Source organism: Schistocerca serialis, chromosome 6 (assembly GCF_023864345.2).
Source record: "Schistocerca serialis cubense isolate TAMUIC-IGC-003099 chromosome 6, iqSchSeri2.2, whole genome shotgun sequence".
NCBI lineage: Eukaryota > Metazoa > Arthropoda > Insecta > Orthoptera > Acrididae > Schistocerca > Schistocerca serialis.
This window is the reverse complement of record NC_064643.1, coordinates 250,399,861-250,409,645: the sequence shown is the minus strand read 5'-3', so window position 1 is coordinate 250,409,645 and position 9,785 is coordinate 250,399,861.

The window sequence follows — 9,785 nt, the reverse complement described above, 5'->3', positions numbered from 1 at the left end:
TACCATTTCACTCCCGAACAGCGCGCGGGAAATACGAACACCTAAACCTTCCTGTTCGAGCACTGATTTATTTAATTTTGATAATCATTGCTACCTATGTAGGTTGGGCTCAACAAAATATTTTCGCATTTGGAAGAGAAAGTTGGTGACTGAAATTTCGAAAATGGATCTCGCCGCGACGAAAAACGTCTTTGCTTTAATGACTTCCATCCCAACTTGCGTATCATATCTGCCACACTCTCTCCCCTTTTTTTTTTTTTGGTCATCAGTCTACTGACTGGTTTGACGCGGCCCGCCACGAATTCCTTTCCTGTGCTAACCTCTTCATCTCAGAGTAGCCCTTGCAACCTACGTTCTCAATTATTCCAATCTCTGTCTTCCTCTACAGTTTTTGCCCTCTACAGCTCCCTCTAGTACCATGGAAGTCATTCCCTCATGTCTTAGCAGATGTCCTATCATCCTGTTCCTTCTCCTTATCAGTGTTTTCCACATATTCCTTTCCTCTCCGATTCTGCGTAGAACCTCCTCATTCCTTACCTTATCAGTCCACCGAATTTTCAACATTCGTCAATAGCACCACATCTCAAATGCTTCGATTCTCTTCTGTTCCGGTTTTCCCACACTCCATGTTTCACTACCATACAATGCTGTACTCCAGACGTACATCCTCAGAAATTTCTTCCTCAAATTAAGACCGGTATTTGATATTAGTAGACTTCTTTGGGCCAGAAATGCCTTTTTTGCCATAGCGAGTCTGCTTTTGATGTCCTCCTTGCTCCGTCCGTCATTGGTTATTTTACTGCCTAGGTAGCAGAATTCCTTAACTTCATTGACTTTGTGACCATCAATCCTGATGTTAAGTTTCTCGCTGTTCTCATTTCTACTACTTCTCATTACCTTCGTCTTTCTCCGATTTACTCTCAAGCCACACTGTGTACTCATTAGACTGTTCATTCCGTTCAGCAGATCATTTAATTCTTCTTCACTTTCACTCAGGATAGCAATGTCATCAGCGAATCGTATCATTGATATCCTTTCACCTTGTATTTTAATTCCACTCCTGAACCTTTCTTTTATTTCCATCATTGCGTCCTCGATGTACAGATTGAAGAGTAGGGGCGAAAGGCTACAGCCTTGTCTTACACCCTTCTTAATACGAGCACTTCGTTCTTGATCGTCCTCCCTCTTGGTTGTTGTACATATTGTATATGACCCGTCTCTCCCTATAGCTTACCCCTACTTTTTCCAGAATCTCGAACAGCTTGCACCATTTTATATTGTCGAACGCTTTTTCCAGGTCGTCAAATCCTATGAAAGTGTCTTGATTTTTCTTTAGCCTTGCTTCCATTGTTAGCCGTCACGTCAGAATTGCCTCTCTCGTCCCTTTACTTTTCCTAAAGCCAAACTGATCGTCACCTAGCGCATTCTCAATTTTCTTTTCCATTCTTCTGTATATTATTCTTGTAAGCAGCTACGATGCATGAGTTGTTAAGCTGATTGTGCGATAATTCTCGCACTTGTCAGCTCTTGCCGTCTTCGGAATTGTGTGGATGATGCTTTTCCGAAAGTCAGATGATATATCGCCAGACTCATATATTCTACACACCAACGTGAATAGTCGTTTTGATGCCGCTTCCCCCAATGATTTTAGAAATTCTGAGGGAATGTTATCTATCCCTTCTGCCTTATTTGACCGTAAGTCCTCCAAAGCTCTTTTAAATTCCGATTCTAATACTGGATCCCCTATCTCTTCTAAATCGATTCCTGTTTCTTCTTCTATCACATCAGACAAATCTTCGCCCTCATAGAGGCTTTCAATGTATTCTAGAGATTCTGAGGGAATGTTATCTATCCCTTCTGCCTTATTTGACCGTAAGTCCTCCAAAGCTCTTTTAAATTCCGATTCTAATACTGGATCCCCTATCTCTTCTAAATCGATTCCTGTTTCTTCTTCTATCACATCAGACAAATCTTCGCCCTCATAGAGGCTTTCAATGTATTCTTTCCACCTATCTGCTCTCTCCTCTGCATTTAACAGTGGAATTCCCGTTGCACTCTTAATGTTACCACCGTTGCTTTTTTAATGTCACCAAAAGTTGTTTCGACTTTCCTGTACGCTGAGTCTGTCCTTCCGACAATCATATCTTTTTCAATGTCTTCACATTTTTCCTGCAGCCATTTCGTCTTAGCTTCCCTGCACTTCCTATTTATTTCATTCCTCAGCGACTTGTATTTCTGTATTCCTGATTCTCCCGGAACATGTTTGTACTTCCTCCTTTCATCAATCAACTGAAGTATTTCTTCTGTTACCCATGGTTTCTTCGCAGCTACCTTCTTTGTACTTATGTTTTCCTTCCCAACTTCTGTGATGGCCCTTTTTAGAGATGTCCATTCCTCTTCAACTGTACTGCCTACTGCGCTATTCCTTATTGCTGTGTCTATAGCGTTAGAGAACTTCAAACGTATCTCGTCATTCCTTAGTACTTCTGTATCCCACTTCTTTGCGTATTGATTCTTCCTGACTAATGTCTTGAACTTCAGCCTACTCTTCATCACTACTATATTGTGATCTGAGTCTATATCTGCTCCTGGGTACGCCTTACAATCCAGTATCTGATTTCGGAATCTTTGTCTGACCATGATGTAATCTAATTGAAATCTTCCCGTATCTCCCGGCCTTTTCCAAGTATACCTCCTCCTCTTGTGATTCTTGAACAGGGTATTCGCTATTACCAGCTGAAACTTGTTACAGAACTCAATTAGTCTTTCTCCTCTTTCATTCCTTGTCCCAAGCCCATATTCTCCTGTAACCTTTTCTTCTACTCCTTCCTCTACAACTGCATTCCAGTTGCCCATGACTATTAGATTTTCGTCCCCCTTTACATACTGCATTACCCTTTCAATATCCTCATATACTTTCTCTATCTGTTCATCTTCAGCTTGCGACGTCGGCATGTATACCTGAACTATCGTTGTCGGTGTTGGTCTGCTGTCGATTCTGATTAGAACAACCCGGTCACTGAACTGTTCACAGTAGCACACCCTCTGCCCTAACTTCCTATTCATAACGAATCCTACACCTGTTATACCTTTTTCTGCTGCTGTTGATATTACCCGATACTCATCAGACCAGAAATTCTTGTCTTCCTTCCACTTCACTTCCCTGACCCCTACTATACCTAGATTGAGGCTTTGCATTTCCCTTTTCAGATTTTCTAGTTTCCCTACCACGTTCAAGTTTCTGACGTTCCACGCCCCGACTCGTAGAACGTTATTCTTTCGTTGATTATTCAATCTTTTTCTCATGGTAACCTCCCCCTTGGCAGTCCCCTCCCGGAGATCCGAATGGGGGACTATTCCGGAATCTTTTGCCAATGGAGAGATCATCATGACACTTCTTCAATTACAGGCCACATGTCCTGTGGATACACGTTAAGTGTCTTTAATGCAGTGGTTTCTATTGCCTTCTGCATCCTCATGTCGTTGATCATTGCTGATTCTTCCGCCTTTAGGGGCAATTTCCCACCCCTAGGACAAGAGAGTGCCCTGAACCTCTATCCGCTCCTTCGCCCTCTTTGACAAGGCCGTTGGCAGAATGAGGCTGACTTCTTATGCCGGAAGTCTTCGGCCGCCAATGCTGATTATTTATCAAAATTTAGGCAGTGGCGGGGATCGAATCCGGGACCGAAGACGTTTGGATTATGAATCAAAGACGCTACTCCTAGACCACGGGTACACCTATTATGTGATAATACAAAACGAGCTGTCCTTTTTTGCACCCTTTCGATGTCCTCCGTCAATCCCACCTGGTAACGATCCCACACCGCGCAGAAATACTCTAACAGAGGACGAACGAGTGTAATGTAAGCTGTCTCTTTAGTGGACTAGTTGCATCTTCTTGTACTATTTTTCTAGTAATCGAATTCCAACGGATTTCTTTTGGAACTCATGTGGATCACCTCACACATTTAGTTATTTAGCGTCAACTGCCTCCTGCCACACCATACAGCAATCTTTTCTAAATCGCTTTGCATCTGATACTGGTCTTCGGATTACCTTACTAGACGGTAAATTACAGCATCATCTGCTAACAACCTAAGAGAACCTCTCAGATTGTCACCCAGGTCATTTATATAGATCAGGAACAGGAGAGGTCCCAGGTCGCTTCCCTGGGGAACACTTGATATCACTTCAGTTTTACTCGATGATTTACCGTCTGTTACTACGAACTGCGACCTTCCTGACTGGAAATCACGAATCCAGTCGCACAATTGAGACGATACCCCATAGGCCCGCAGCTTGATTAGAAGTCGCTTGTGAGGAACGGCGTCAAAAGCTTTCCAGAAATCTAGAAATACGGAATCAACTTGAGATCGCCTGTCCATAGCGGCCATTACTTCGGGCGAATAAAGAGCTAGCAACGTTTCACAAGAACGATGTTTTCTGAAACCATGCTGATTACGTAGCAACAGATCGTTCCCTCCGAGGTGATTCATAATGTTGGAATACAGTATATACTCCAAAACCCTACTGCAAACCGACGTCAATGATATGGGTCTGTAGTTCTATGGATTACTCCTAGTACCCTTCTTAAACACTGGTGCGACCTGCGCAATTTTCCAATCTGTAGGTACAGATCAATCGGTGAGCGAGCGGTTGTATATGATTGCTAAGTAGGGAGCTATTGTATCAGCGTAATCTGAAAGGAACCTAATCGGTATACAATCTGGACCTGAAGACTTGCCTGTATCAAGCGATTTGAGTTGCTTCGCAACCCCTAAGGTATCTACTTCTAAGAAACTCATGCTAGCAGCTGTTCGTGTTTCAAATTCTGGAATATTCCATTCGTCTTCCCTGGTGAAGGAATTTCGGAAAACTGCGTTCAATAACTCCGCTTTAGAGGCACAGTTGTCGGTAACATTACCATCGGCACTGCGCACGGATGGTATTGACTGTGTCTTGCCGCTTGTGTACTTTACATACGACCAGAATTTCTTCGGGTTTTCTTCCAAATTTCGAGACAGTGTTTCGTTGTGGAACGTAGTAAAGGCATCTCGCATTGAAGTCCGTATCAAATTTCGCGCGTCTGTAAATTTTAACTAGTTTCCCTACACGTCCCCTAAGGCTGGAGAAATATCATCAGCACATGAGGAGACACTAATTCAGCTAATGTCAAATGAAAGCGTTCTGTGAAAAACATCTTTAAAAACAGAACACGACTCTGCCAGTTGGATCTGAGACGGCCACTTTCATTACAAAGGAGGCAGATACCTTCTTGCCCTGCATACATAACATGAATCCGGTAACCGCAAGCATTCAGGTGTGAAGCAGTATTCTTTTGAACACACATTTCTACGGTTCGGATATCACTGTAACTTTGCAGGCGGTGTTGTGTAGACGACTCCAAAAGGAGGCAACGCCTCCTTAAGAAATAAATCGTCCACTTCTGGTAGAATATTTTAAACTCTAACCGCGATATACTCGATCACTGCATTTGCAAGAAGAAATGGACTAATGTAACCGTCGCGGTGTGGAAACATAACCTGAGAACAAAATCAAGAGAAGTCAGCCTTTTAGCAAGGGATCTTGAAACTCCAAAGGAATGTATACAAATCAGAATCAAAATAAGCAGTATCTAGATGATCAGATGTGACGTGAAAAGTATGAATCATCCAATCGTGAATTTCGGAAGAACCTGGTTAAACATGGCATGTATTCTTGCCAAACATGAGAAGGACATTACCCCGACGAGTAACAATATTGGGAGACTCGTCAGACATCACGTCGCGTGCAGAGAACGCCAACGCCAGAGAACAAAGCAACAAAAAACTCCACTAGGCGAGAACGATGTAATACAAACTCTCACTGCTGATTCGCTACCATTGTCAACAATCACAGGCCTGTTGACAGTTTTCGGAACTATGCTTCCAGCATCATGTTAAAACCACACTTTGAAAGTCTGACTTGCACGCATTGTATCACACGTTACGATATACCTGATTTGAATTTTTTTAAATGTGTCATGGAATATGATAATGCTGTACATAAACCGATTAGAGATACTGATCTTGTTTACTAAAAAATATATACAAGTGTTACCAACATGTACATGAAGATTATATACACGTCATCACAGTAGTGAGAAATTTGAAACTGAAAGAGGAGCCGGTCTATATGAAGTCATATCACTAAGGTCGGACTCAAAAAAAAAAAAAAAAAAAAAAAAAAAAAAAAGAACAGTTCAGATTCTTAAATCTGGAAACGAAAGGAAGATATCCGAAAGTCCACCGTTTTGCTGACGACATGCCGGTTTTTTCCTCTGCTGCAGGAAAGTATAAGAGCATGGAATGACTTACGAGAACGAGAACACGTAGGCTACGAAACTAATTAGACTAGAAGAGTGTACACGCGCACAGTGCACCAATACAGTATCTACAACCTTGCAAACAGCCTGATAATATGAGTTTAAAATCAGTGCATTTAAACGGTTTTCACTTAGCGTAGAGAAGTTGGACCCTTTAATGCTAAATGTTTGAGATGTCTTGAGGAGCAGGCATGAAATGGTTAAGGAAACAAACAAATGTGTCACCCACATGAGAGGCGACTGTGATGACTAACTTACGTAGGCAGCAGTTTGCTGAACTGTAAGGGATTGTCAGGCATTCTGTCATTTATTAATCCATTTTTACGCGTTTCCGCATTAGCCGTTATTAAAATCCTGGTTCTGATAAAAACCAGAGGAATAAATAGTTACACGTTTGACCTTAACGAACATGAGCAGACTAGTCATAAAAGAGTAACCTGGGAACAAAATGACAGTGAACGGGTGTCAGACTGACGTTCTATGGTGGTACACAGGAGATGAGGAATGACCAAGGTAACGAGCCAATTGAAGGAAGACAGATGACGAGGAAATGGATGCAGGAAAAATATGGAGTCATATTGCTGAAGGATATAAATTTCTGTAAGAATCTGGAGATGTGTTTCACCCGGTAGTAGAAGAAAAAACGTTGTTGATGACAACCACGACGATGATTATATGATTCATTGGACTACACCTTTCTTAAAGTCATTACACCAGCTTTTCAAATACGCATTCTAAGCTATTGCTCCGGAACGCAGAAAGAAATCCTGTCTCAGTATATCCGGATTGTATGGTGATGATTCCATCGCCTATTTAATTTGGCCCATATTTGGGTGTAATGCATTAAGCTTGCGATTTTGATTTTGCAGGGTGAAACTCGACGTATATGTCTGTAAGTCGAAGAGTAAGTGGCGCTTTAGACATGGTCCTATTGCAGGTGGTATGGCATGCCCGGCCAGTTAGGAGAGATCTAAAGTTTAACGTTGATTCCGATCCACGGTGCAACGCGGCATTTTTTATCTTAAAAAACATTGCCAGATATAAAGATACGAACCAGATAAAAATTACACAAATCTATACCGTATTTCTGGTATTAGGAAACAGTTTTCTCACATTATGAGATTCTTTACCGTCGCTTTGTATAGACCACAAAATGGTCTTCGAGTAACAGTTTTGATTCGATATAACAATTTCAGTTACATATAACAAAAACTCTTCACAATACAACGAAACAAAAATAAATTAAAAGTAGGTAAAACAAAGACAAACGTATTCCAAATACCATTCTCCTATTCTGAATACTTGTATTTAGAAATTTACTTCTGTTATAAGGGTGTCACCATACTTTTTCGCTGACTATTCACATATTCCCCTGTCTCTTCTAAGGCAGTGTTCATACAACGATAAAGACAGGCAAGCACTCGTGGATGATACATAACGGATAGAAAACGAGAGTTATCCACAAAATAAGGTCCCAGTTGTTGCGAAACGTTTTAGCTGCAATATTTGGCTACACCTTCCTGTTACTTCTCTACATAATCACCGCTGCCACTTACTTTGACGTTTGTCGTAGCGTTGTACCAACTTTCCAGTACTTTCGTCATAGAAGGAAGCCGCATGTGCTTTCCGCCACATCTATCCACTAGTCTGCAGTTCGTTGTCCGTGCCAGAATGTTGTCTTAATAGCCAACGGTTCAAGTAAGTAGAGATGAAAATCAGAGGTAGAATGTAAAAATTGTCTTTTTCAGTTGAGTCTAAACCTCTTGTACATATAAAGTAACGAATAAAGTAGTTTCCCGGTCTCACTATGAGATTATGGTTTCGGGAAGCACAGCCCATGTGATGTAATCAGTTAACCACAATGAGTATCTCCCGCCAAACAAACGCGTACGTATGTTACGCTGAAATTCTGAAATTCTGTACTGCGTATAAAATTAGCACATTTATTGTGAAATAAACACTTCCCGATTTCGCTTGCGACATTTCTGTGAAACATCTTGTTGGAGCTCATTGTGGCGTAGCTGGGTTGAGAAAAAGGCACTCCACTGCTCCCTTTTCAGTTTGCAGACACACCATAACTCAAGAATATTTGTTAGTAGGTCACCATGCGAATTTGAAAAAATGAATGGAAACTTCATATCATTGTTGTTGATCGAGATTCTAGAGGGTTCAATAATGACTGTTGCATTTCCATTGAATGCAGCGGCAGGTACTGTAGCTGCAACTTACTAGGACGCTGTAATACACATGCTAGAACATCTGAAGCCATCTTTACATTTATTCGATTATGTTAGCCCGTAGACTGGTAGAAGCTTACTCTGTGCCGTTTTCGCTTGAGGTATCCGCAGCTATGTAGAGAATAGTGTGCTTTGGTGCAGTAGTTCTTCCCAGTCCTTGGCGGCTTACCTGAAACAACAAGAAACCAAAATTTACCTGCGGGTTAAATAGGCAACTAACAATGCTTCTAATGACAAAACTTCAATCACAGAGCATTACAGAGCAACAATGGTTGGATTTTTACATTTTGTCCAACCTCTGACGGAGTCTCTAATTTTAATAACAATGACGAGTTCGAGGAACATGTTTCTATATTAAACATTATTATTTTATTTTCTGTCTCCAGGACAACATACATTAAAAATCTAGTGTAAGTCAACTGAAATAAAATTTAAAGTTTAAATACGTTTTCCCTGCTTATTAGGTACACAGATGGCCTTATCATCAGCTAGCCGTAAATCCAGTTGTGTACAGCTTGTGCTGAGGTTTGGGCACGTCAGGAGGTGGTCGTTCGTCTGGACCCCCTCCCCCCACCCACTTGAGTAGTTGTTCTCCGTCGAAGTAGCCCCATCGGGAAAGGTTATAATTACTATCTGAGACCCTAGTCTCAGCCTGTTGAAAGCCTTCCAGGTTGTGAAGGACTTGTTGCTTCCAGCCGCAAGTTCTTCCTTCAGCTCCAGGATGGGATTTGGTGCTACCTCCTACCGCAGCTGAAATCACCTCTCTTTCGGAGTGACATTGATTGGCTCTGACTTCCAAAGGAAGCTCTTGCTTGAGCGAAGGCGTCTGAGCTGTTGTGGGTGCCCATATATGGGGTGAAGATTATCTGTCGTCCGTTTTTTCCTCTCCTCCTCGGAAGCTATTTCGCGCCATATTCTGTGGGGAGCTATCCCTAGGAGACAGTAGATCATCTCTGCCGTCGTGGGACTCAAGCACCGTTTATAATGCGACATGACTCATTTACCACAACATCAATGTGTCCACGTTGGCCGAATTCTTCCTCACAGGCGCGGCATACTCAGCTCACGACAACTGCAATAGCTGTCGTTTGAATCACTTGTGGGTCACCACCCCAATTTGTGTTGGTCAGTTGGCGAATGATATCCTTCCTAGCATTGAACTCTCGCTTGGTGCCCAACAATGC